At 43.2% G+C, this 11,948-nt stretch overlaps 1 non-coding gene across 1 annotated transcript; it reads right to left on the bottom strand.

Moving 5' to 3' along the window:
• Positions 1–3,808: 3,808 nt before the first annotated feature.
• On the bottom strand, positions 3,809–3,890 carry TRNAL-UAG (transfer RNA leucine (anticodon UAG)). The gene has a single exon. It is a non-coding gene; the product is annotated as a tRNA-Leu (tRNA).
• Positions 3,891–11,948: the final 8,058 nt, after the last annotated feature.

The raw sequence follows: 11,948 nt of genomic DNA, 5'->3' as shown, positions 1-11,948 counted from the left end.
CATAGTTAAAGTATCTAATTTCATGAGCCAACAGACACCAGTACAACACCTGTGTACCTTAATTATATTGAGTATCATTAATGAAATAACATTGTTAAGTTAAGGAAATGTCATCATCCTGTACTGCATTTATGCCAGATATTTTTTTTAAGCTGAAAGGTTGATGTCCTGTTTGTGTGTGTCCTTTGTCTTTTGAACGTGATGCAAATGTTATGTTATTGGACAAATAAGCATATTATAAAAACTATTTAAACAAGGAGGAAACTTTGAGAAAAGCCCACATACATACACTGACCAGGAGAAGTCCTCTCGCTTTGTTCTGCTTTCTGCAAGTTACTAAGGCTTGTGTCTTCCCATGTGACCACAAAAAGAAAAGGAGTACTTGTGGCACCTTAGAGACTAACCAAGGTATTTGAGCATAAGCTTTCGTGAGCTACAGCTCACTTCATTGGATGCATACTGTGGAAAGTGTAGAAGATCTTTTTATACACACAAAGCATGAAAAAATACATCCCCCCACCCCACTCTCCTGCTGGTAATAGCTTATCTAAAGTGATCACTCTCCTTACAATGTGTATGATAATCAAGTTGGGCCATTTCCAGCACAAATCCAGGTTTATCATACACATTGTAAGGAGAGTGATCACTTTAGATAAGCTATTACCAGCAGGAGAGTGGGGTGGGGGAGGTATTTTTTCATGCTTTGTGTGTATAAAAAGATCTTCTACACTTTCCACAGTATGCATCCGATGAAGTGAGCTGTAGCTCACGAAAGCTTATGCTCAAACATATTGGTTAGTCTCTAAGGTGCCACAAGTATTCCTTTTCTTTTTGCGAATACATACTCACATGGCTGTTACTCTGAAACCTATGTGACCACACAGGACCTAGCAGAATGGAGACATAATCCTGACTTAATAATAACAATGGTATTACATTTCCTTTTCTTTTTCAAATGATACTTAATAGTTCATCTATTTTTATTAGTCCTTGTTTGGTGTGTATGAATTTTGAGATCACCTTGTATTATACATTTAGCCAGCCCATGAAATAGGACTTTTCTGCAGAACCTCTTTTAAATTTACTTTTCACTTAATTATTAAGAGAGGTGATGTGTCAGTTGTTTGGTTATATAGGTCCTTTCAGCTGCTAAAATTAACAACATGCTTATTGAAAGATTATTAGAATGAAATAGGCATCTAAAACTCATATTTTCAGTAATATATTCTTATCTGAATACAACCAGTTGAAAATATACCACTAGATGAAAATGAAAAAACTTACATATAGTTTAGCATCATTTTTCAAAGTTCTTCCAAGAGATAAGGGAAACCGAGCCATTGTCACAAACATCAATTTGCACAGGCAGGTAGATTGAGAGCACCCAGAAGATTGTTTGGGCCGCTTTCCCAAAACCAGGGGGTTGTTTGGTTGACCACAGACCTGCTGGATATCCCAGAATCCACTGATGACCTCTGACATCTAAGTGGAAGTCCCCTCCGTCTGCCCCCATCCTTACCCAATGGCTTCCTGGCAATGTGACTTAATTGGGGACTCACTAACAGGGACTCCCCTCTGACCACAGCAATCTCTGAAGCCCTCTGGAGGGCTATGGCTTAAAAGTAGCACAGTCAGTGGCTATATTACCTTTTCCAGGTAAGGTGTGTGGGGATGAAGGGGAAGTGTGATGTGCATTCTTGCACTGGCACACCCAGTCTCCTCCACCTTCCCCAGTATGGATCCGAGACATGTAGAGAATGCTGCTCTCAGGTCTGAGGGGTAGCATGATATTACCAAAATGTCTGAAACCCCCATTCTGTTGTATAATCTAACAACATACTAGCTGCAATCATGTGTGAAAAAGTTTAGTAAGCACTACTCTCCTTTGAGTGACACGGTAAAGGCGCTATATGTTATCCAGTTCATTTTCCTCCACTTTCCCAACCCACCCTCCCTGTCCATTTTCAGGGACCCCTCTCACAAGACCATGTCATTTCAGGAACTATGGTCTCTTCTGGAGTTGGGAGCAATAGAGGAAGTTTCTTACCAGCACAAAGGGGAAAGGCTTTGTTCCTGGTACTTCCTGGTCCCAAAGAAATCTGGTAGCCTTCACTATGTTTTAGATCTAAGAAATCAAAAGAATTATGTTCAGCATAAGAACATAAGAATGGCCATACTGGGTCAGACTAAAGGTCCATCCAGCCCAGTGTCCTGTCTACTGGCAGTGGCCAATGCCATGTGCCCCAGAGGGGTGAACCTAACAGGTAATGATCAAGTGATCTCTCTCCTGACATCCATCTCCACCCTCTGACAAACAGAGGCTAGGGACACCATTCCTTTCCCATCCTGGCTAATAGACATTAATGGACTTAACCTCCATGAATTTATCCAGTTCTCTTTTAAACCCTGTTTTAGTCCTAGCCTTCACAACCTACTCAGGCAAGGAGTTCCACAGGTTGACTATGAGCTGCGTGAAGAAAAACTTCCTTTTGTTTTAAACCTGCTTCCCATTAATTTCATTTGGTGGCCCCTAGTTCTAATATTATAGGATGGTCTATGATCCCTTCTTTGGAGACTAGAGATTGATATGGTGCCCCCAAGAACATGTACTTCCATGTGGCAATATATGCCTCCCACAGGAAGTACCTTTGATTTCTGGTGAGCATCAATCACTATCCATACACATTGCTCCCCTTCAGTCTATCTTCAGTCCTGAGGGTTTTCTCCAAGTGCACGGCAATGGTGGCAGCCCACCTATGACATTTGGACATTCAAATTTTTCCCTACTTTTACAATTGGCTAGGCCAAGCAGCATCCAGCAACCAGATCCAGAACAGTGTCCTAGTCATCAGAAAGAAAAGGAGTACTTGTGGCACCTTAGAGACTAACAAATTTATTTGAGCATAAGACTAAGGTGCCACAAGTACTCCTTTTCTTTTTGCGGATACAGACTAACACGGCTGCTACTCTGAAACTAGTCATCAGGCAAGTCTTGTCCCGACTAGGCCTGCGGTTAAATTTGCAAAAGTCCCATTTACCCCCTTCTCAATGCATGATGTTTGTAGAGGGAGACCTTTGATGCAACAATAACCATATCTTACCTCCCAGCTGAAAAATTCCATTCTATAGTTACCCTTTCCAACATCCTCAAATTCAGTCCTGTAACAACAGAGAGAGCCTTCAGCTCCTAGGCCTTATGTCATCATACATGTCTGTAACCCCACATGGCAGATGTCTGGTGGTTGTTGCTTCTATCGAAGACTGGGGGTCCCATCTCAGTCAACTTCAGACTGAAGCCCAGGACAAAGCATCCATGATCTTCATTGCTGTAGCTTGGCTATCATAGTTGGTTCACAGACCTTCACCCTCTGTCTGTCCCTGCACCAATAACTCTTTCACTAGTTTCAGCTCATCTGTCCCAGAAGCAGGGCAAATCTCTGCATAAGAACTGGGAATCTGTCCACCTGACTGCTTGCATGATCACTGGCTGAACACTCATGAGAAATCATGCTCCCATAAGGTCCAGACCATTTTGGTGAGCCGCAGAAAATTCTCCCCCAGAACCATATATGCATTGAAGGGGAAGAGGTTTCTATGGGGAAAGAGACGAATTCACAAACATTAAGACATACAAAGCAGACAGAAAATAGCAGAGAAACTTTATACCCCCTTCATTCTAAATTGCCCTCGGGCACACCACTATGCACGATGCCGCATCAGGCATAAAACTGGCCCTCTTTCATTAGAAACAAATTAAAAATATTGCTAGGAAACTAAACTCGGCCAAACCTGCAAATAAAAACCTCACTGGCAGCGGTGGGATTCGAACCCACGCCATCGAAATGACTGGAGCCTAAATCCAGCGCCTTAGACCACTCGGCCACGCTACCACCTGATTATTATGGTGACCTTGAGGGCTATATAGACAGGACAGGCACTGACTCGGTGCTCTCCCTGCTTCACCTCCTTTATTTTTGCCGCTGAGGTTTGGCCGCCCGCTGCTTCGCCCGGCGGTGTTTGTCCGCTCCCCCCAGAGGAGCCGCAGGGACCAAGTGCAGCGGGTATGCATTGCGAAGGGGAGCTCCCGGGGAGGAGGCCGACCGGTTAGGAAGGCGGGGGGGGGCTCACACCCCGCGGGAGCGTGCACAGCACGGAATAGCCCCTGGGGCCCCTCTGGGGCACGCGGGCAGCGCAGCGGCTCGCCGAGCCCACGGCGTCTGCAGGCCGCCGACTCCGGCGGCGCAGCATTAACCCGCAGGGGCAGCAGGTGGCGCTGCTGCTGCGGCGCCGCTCCCCTGCCCGCCGCAGCCGGGTGAAGCCATCGTCAGCCCGCGGCGTGGCGTTTGGAGCGCGCGCGCGCCCCTGCCCCGGCAGGTGCGTTCCCCGGGCTTCGCTCTGCAACGTGTCCGCCCCGCGCCTCTCCAGTCCCTGCGGGACTCACGGCGCCTCCCCGTATGCCACAGGTGCGCTGGCGCCTTTACCCGCCCTGCCCTGCTGCTGCGGGTTGAATTAAAGGGTCCAGCCTGGCTGGAGCCCCCGGGGGCCTTTTTGAAGATGTCAAAGCAAATTAGCAGCCAGTCCACGCCGACCTGGGCAAAGGACGTTTACTTCGTTTTCGATGCTACCCCCGAAATAAGGATGACGATGACTGCAGCGTACGACCCTTTTCTTCTTTACTGATCATTATGACGGCTGTAGCCACCCCCGAGCTAGCTTTCTGCTCCTTGTGTTTTGAGTTGCTTTTTCTATTTCTCTATAGCCCACCTCATGAGCTAAGCAGATGCTGCATTTTGTTCCAAATTAACAAAAACTTCGCTTCTTTGCAGCACCAAAAAAGCATCTGACATGTTCTAACTTCTACCATTCGCCTCTTTTAATTCAAACATAATTGAAGGATTTGGTTTAATATCATACAGTAAAAAGGTGTTTCCCCTTAGATAATTCGCAGCCAACAGTGATTAATGAGGCTATAAACCAACAAAAACTGTTTGTTTGTTTGTTTATAAGGGAAATAATTGCTCATCCTTAAATATAGCCTTGTTAGTGGGTGCCCCAATACATGCTTGTTCCTCCTTTACTGCTGCTTCAGGGAGGGCTTTCTCTCTCCCCCCACTTCTTTGCTGAACTGAATACTCCTGGGAGAATTCTGCGCAGCTGCACAATGCAGAATTTTGCATTATGGGGGTTGGGGCGCTCACAGAATTTGCTTTCCCCCACGGAAATGGGCTGCAGTGCTGCTAGCCGCCACTGGACTCGACAGAGCCCAGCTTGCACATAGAAGACACTGCTGGGGAAGGGAGAGGGAGCAGGAGCAGTTTTTCAAACCCTGGGTCGCAACCCAGTACTGGCATGTCAAGCGCTGGGTCACCTTGCTCTGGTCAGCACTGCGGACCGGGACATTAAAAGTCCCATAGGCGGTGCTGCATAGCTAAGGAAGACTAGTGCCAGCTTGTTAGGACACCGCCCTGCGCCCTGGAAGCAGCCAGCAGTGGGTCCGGCTTCTAGGCAGCGGGGTCATGGGGCTCTGGGCACTGCCCCTGCCCCGAGAGTGGCTCCACACTCCCATTGGCCAGGAAGCGGGCAGTGGGAATCGGGGGCGGGGGGGGGGGGCAGTGCCTGTGAGCGAGAGTCGGGTGAAGCTCCTTGCGTACCGCTGCCTAGGAGCCGGACCTGCTGCTGGCCGCTTCTGGGGCACAGCGTGGTCCGCAGTGCCAGGACAGGCAGGAAGCCTGCTTCTGTACCCCAAAATGTTATACCAATAAAATAAAAACCAGCAGGATCTTATTAAAGGGACAAGGCAAAATGCCACATTTATTGTAAATATAATAAAAAGAAATATAAAACTCACAGTCTTATTGTTACTTATTCCTTACTTAACTATATATGTGTGTGTATATATATATATATTCATTCATAGCAGTTCTGCATAGGGGTTCTAGTTACCAGCCTAGAAGTTGCTGATGACAGAGTACTGGCCAGGTAATCTGTACACCAGAGTGGAGCCCAGTCCATGTCAGATGCGCATCCCATGCTCCTGAAGGGTAGTGGCAGAACTGGAGACTCAAAGTTCTCAGTCCTTAGTGTCCATTTTTATAGGAATTTCTTCCTATGCCAGTCCGTGGAATTTGCTTTTTTGTATTGTTAGTCATGACTGCTCCAGGATGGCTGTCAGGTGCTCATCAGCTTTCTTCATCCTTTGAATTGGTCGGGTGGATCCCAGTTTGCCCTCCGGTGGGGTTCTCTGGTTGTCTCCACCTGGCGTCTTCTTTGGCCACTTGATGTTAAATTCCTAGGCTGGCACTTCCCTGATTATTCCAAAACCCACCATTCATTCACATACATTCCTTACTTTAATAAAAACACATTTCTCATTTCACCGAGTTTTGTTATTTTATTTGAGACTCCCTGTCTCTTAACATTCCTTCGGTATTGACTTTCTTTTATCATACAAAGGTGTTTTTTATTTGAGACTCCCCGTTTTTTAACATTCCTGATCCAAACTATAGAGGGTGGGAGTCTCTATGTGACATTTCTATGAGCGCAGCTTCAATTCGTGGCTCTTCAGGGGTGTTACAAAAAAGCATGTCAATCTCCATCACAAAGTATCCCTTTGCAAAGTCCAGCCAATTGAACATAAAGTGAAGTTAGTTAAAAAGCATGTCAATCTCTATCACAAAGTATCTGTTTGCAAAGTAAAGCCAATTGAACATAACCATTTGAGAAAGTAACATTAATTGATTGGTTTACATTTATAAGCGTCAATCTCAATTACAATCAATGGAAAGCGTCAATACAGAGAAAGCAGAATCAATTAAGCCGTTTAGTTTTACAAGCGTCAATCTTAATAACAAGTGAGAGAAAGTATCAATTCAGAGCCAATTTGAGCAGTTTAATTTTACAACTGTCAATCTTAATAACAAGTGAGAGAAAGTATCAATTTAGAGTCCATATGAGCGGTTTGCAAGGTACGGTTTGCAAGCTTTAATACAGAATTGTAAATCAATATTGCAGATTTATAATTATGTCAAATAGAAGAATTATAAATGCAGATTTACAAATATTATAAATCAATATTGGAGGTTTACAATTTATTATGAACAGAATCACAAATATTAAGAATATACCTACAAGCTGCCCCACTGATCGGGGCCACTGGAGGTAAATTCGCACCCCAACCCCATGCCCCAGTCCCCTGCCCTGAGCCCCCCCAAACCTGGAACCCCTTCCTGCACCCCAAACCTCAGAACCTGCACCCCCAGCCCAAAGCCCTGACCCTCTCCCACACTCCAACCCCTGCCCCAGCCCACAGCCCCCTCCCACACCCCAAACCCCTCATCCCCAGCTCCGTTGGGTCATGAGCATCAACAATTTGCTTCAACTTGGTCCCCAGAAAAAAAGTTTGAAAACCACTGAGCTAGAGGGTTTCTGGCAGTTGCAGTTCCCAGCATGCTCTTATGGAAGGAGAGGGTAGTAAGCAAGAAATTCAAACTCTGTATAAACCTGGGATTGAGCAGGCTGTTTCTCCCTCTGGATTCCTGGACTCTGGGGGTGGAGAGGGGGTGCAGGTAACTGGGCTGGAGGGCCCTGCAGCTAGGCAGTGGATGGGATGTGGGTATCTGGGCTGGGGGCCCTTGCAGTTGGGCTCTGGAGAGGAGGGGGTTCAGGTATATTGGCTGGGGGGGCCCCTGTATGTGGGCTCTGTGGGGGAAGGGTTGTGGGTATCTGACTCCCTAGCTGGGCTTGGGGAGACAGAGAAACAGAAACTGGGTTGCAATAGATATTTCTTTAACTCTCTACTCCCTACTCCATATTTGCTGACAGGTATTTTGAAATAAATTACCAAAATAATTGAAACTGGCATGATTATGTAGTGTTATTTTGACAAATAAAATTTGCAGAATTTTTAATTTTTTGGCACATAATGCCCGTAGGAGTAACTGAAGCAAAATATCAGGCTATTGTATGCTGGAATATCAGAAATGCTTCTCTTTTTCTCTCCCCCTCGTAGCTTTAAAATCCATCTTGGTCCCTCTCAACAAAACAGAAGCCTTTTAAAAATATGTATGTATGTATGTATTTAAAAACTTGTATTTTCAGTCTCTCAGATGCATATTTTCATGACCACTCATTACTTTGAGCCACACTTGTTTTACACATGCTTTATATATAATGTGCAGTTACAACACTTGTTACCCTTTGCTCCTCCTCAGATGTAAATTTCTACCATTTTTTTAATTTCTGTGTAGTGTTTATCCTTTTGGCTTTTCTCTGGAGAATTATGCCACATCTGAAGTTTTATAAGATGCACTATAGAATACTATATATCCTGGCTACAGCTAGGCAAATTCACAACTGAACTCATAACCAGTTAAAATCATCAGCTTCCATACCTCTTTACACACTTGCAACTCATACCAGGCTCATCAAAAGATTTGCTAAAGTTCACTATCTTTTGGTGGTCTAGAGCTGATGGCTTTGCATCAAAATCATGGCAAATTCACAGTTTCACAGGGTTACCCCTGAATCTGGGTGAAAACTGGTGGTTTTGACTGGGTTTTTGTTTGCTTGTTAGATGTGGAATCAAGAAGACCCAACTAAAGCTTTGGAGCAACCATGCAGATTGGAACCAATTAAAATGGTAGCATTAACTGCTGTGTTTTATACAGAACAAGATCTGACATTTTGTGGCACCTCACCAGTTATTGTCTTCACCTGGGGAGCCAATTTAGCCACTATGTAAGCAGATACATCTCCCACTGACTTCAGTAAGAGTTTTGCCAAATGTAACCAGAGCTGAATGTGGTTTGTGGATGGAAGTTTCAGTTTCCTTATCATGGGACATAACATGGGCAGTTGTACCTTTGTGATTGCTGTGATACCAGTAGGAATTGATACAACTATTCTTTTGTGGTTAGGGGGTTAAACAATTAACTCTGTAACTAAATGCCATAGTTTTAGAACATTAAATGGATATAGATTATACCAGCTCTCTGTATCCCTATACCATCTGTCTGTATTCTCAGTGTCTGAATTCCACTATGTTAAATGCATAAATGAATTTGGTGTGAAAGAGAGCGAGAGAGAGAAAAATTAATACCAAGTGAAGTTATATGCTTTGCTTTTCCTATTAATCAAGTGAGATTTATGGACCAGCATGTTTCGCTTAGAAAAATTGATGGACACATCCTTAAGGACAGGATGTTTAGGAAACTAAAGAATTTGATGGTAATTTCATGCCTGGAATTTTTTAAAGAATGTCGTTTCAAATTGCTCTACAAGTTTGATACTGTCTGCAAGGTGTTTTCCTTTTTAATGAGTAAAAAATGCTGCCCTCTTAGAAACCAGTTTCTCAACAAAACCTAATTTCACTCTTAACACACTGGATTCTACAGCTTTCACAGTCACTGGAAAATAGCAAGTTGTGCTTGCATTGCTAAACATATTAGATCAAGGAGTTAATATGTTAGACTTTCATGACATTAATTTGCTAGGCTGCCACTAGAAATTAATTTCAAATGTTCTCAAGAAAGAATCAAATAAATTAAAGGCAAAGCTCATATGTTGTAGTAGAAAAAATTGTTTTCTAATAACATATTAAGACATTGAAACTGAAAACCAAGAATAAAAAATACTGCATATGTGTGCAACATGGGTAAGTTAAAGCTACTTAATTTTTGCGTTTTTGACTTTTGAGTATTTTAATTGTTCAGACTTTCACTAAACAAATTTGAGTGATATCCTTTAAATTCTAATTTTACTAAGCATTGATATTTTATTTTTAAAGTGTCCTCATTAGAATTCAAAATTCAAACCTCATTAAGGAGAATGGGGTGGGAGGAAGGGTGAATTTTGTATTTTGCTGCTACAGTTAGGTTGGATTGTCCCCCAAGATCCATGCATCCATCCATGAAGAGATGTTCTCCTCTTCATGCAGAAGGAAGGCTAAGCTGTTGCTCTATTCTGGAGAGCATTGGAGAGAAATTGGTCATAGCAGGACAGTGTTTATCAACTGAGAGTTGCAACTTCCCCACCCCTTCCAGGAGGCACGAAAGACTATAAAGGGGGTTGTTTGGCCCTGGCAATTTTATTACCATTCTAAAGCAAAAAATATAAAATGTCCGACGTTACTTTGGGGAGGCCAAAACATTCAATGTTTGTGAGGTTAAATATAGTAGTTGTAGCATACATTTTTACTATTACTTTTATAATAACTGTAAAGAGATCACAACAGTTTACTTTGAATAAGCAGTTACCAAGCTGAAAAGATTGAGGAAACGGTGGCCTAGTTCACTCTTCTCATGGACCTATTATTTCAGATTGTCTGCAGTCTCAGGAATATATCCTGCATTGGGTCACATTCAGGCTATAGCCACACTATATATTTAAAGGAATTTGTAACCAGTTACTAGCATGGGTGTCTCTAAACATGGCTGTGTCCAACATTCAGTTATTAATTGTTTCATCCTTGCCAATGGTCTAGGCTGGCATAATGTAACCATAGCACGTTATTTTTATTGCAATGAGGACAGCATATTTTTCCTACAACTGTGCCTCTATAATCAATTTGACAAATCCTCCTTCATCTGAGCCCTCTACAGTAGAACATCCCAGAGTGCATTGCTGAACAAGCTGCTGGTGCTGTTCTCAGTATATGTCCTCTAGTCACTCATTCCCCAGCATTATGGGATTGTTCTTCAAGTTTTTCCAGAAGGCATATGTACAGCTATGCTTCTGTAGCAGAGTAGAAGCTGTGCTGTGGCTATCCAAACAATGGCTATAATGGCAGAAGGCCTAACTAGTAAGTGATTAAGGTGTCTGGGTCTCTACATTGTTACAAAGTCACAGATGCAGCATAGTGTGAGGTGGGCTTCAGAAGATTTTCTTCACAAACAAGAAGTGCTGGAAATTTTTCTGCTTTAATGAAAGGTTATGCTCTGCATGAAATGAGATTGCCAGAGGCTGTAAGGGGGTTGCATCAATTAATGGCACAATCTAGCTGCTGCTGCTTTTGGCTTTTTATATGAAAAGGCATACTCTGCAGCCAAAATTGCAGGGATCCTGAAATCAGAAAATCCATTTCCCCCAAGACATACACACACACATTCCACCCCCGTCCCCCAGTTAAGGTAGGGTTTTTTTAATTTGTGTTTGCGGGGAGGATACTGCGCTGCATACTGCAATGAAATATTAGTCTCAGCAGTACCATTAGAACAGCAAGTGCTGTCTCTGTCAACTCAGCTGCTGGGACTGTCAGAGAACAGATATTGTGCAGTTCTCCCCATCTGCACATGACATCACAAAAGGCAGTAAGGACTGATTCTGTAACTTACTCAGGATATGTAATGCCTATTAAGATTACTCATATGAGTAAATGCTCAGCATGAGTAAGGGTTGCAGAATCTGACCCTTAGCAGATGCCAACTGAATATAATGAAGCCAGAATTTGTTTACAGGGAGAAAATAGCATTTTTTTCATTGGCCCACAACTCATAAATGGGATTTTGCTCAAACATTCCACAAAATTCAGCTTTGGACAGTGACCAAACATGGAAAATTTCAGCCCAGCAAGCGAATGTTTTAGAAAGTTATGAGTGAGCATGTACTGGGTGTTATAATAGAGACTGTTTTGCAACTTTATTTAGAGTGCATAACCCTGTATCATTTCTCTTGGATGGATTAAATTAAAAAGCACACACACACATAACATTTTAGAAATTGAACTAAAGATAGGGAGAGCAAAGTCATTTTTACAGACAAAAAGTGGTGCAATTAGTAACTTTGTATTCTGGTGCTGAGAAACCCTGGTAAAGGGCATGTTAGAAATGGTTAGAAAAAAAGAGAGATTATGATGGTTGTTGCATTCAGAAATCATGTTGATTACAGAGAAGGCACAGTAATTTTATTAATCACATAAGCATACAGTTGGGACTGGAATCATCTCAGGATTC

This window comes from Eretmochelys imbricata, chromosome 10 (assembly GCF_965152235.1).
Source record: "Eretmochelys imbricata isolate rEreImb1 chromosome 10, rEreImb1.hap1, whole genome shotgun sequence".
NCBI lineage: Eukaryota > Metazoa > Chordata > Testudines > Cheloniidae > Eretmochelys > Eretmochelys imbricata.
This window is presented reverse-complemented; position numbering and strand designations above follow the sequence as displayed.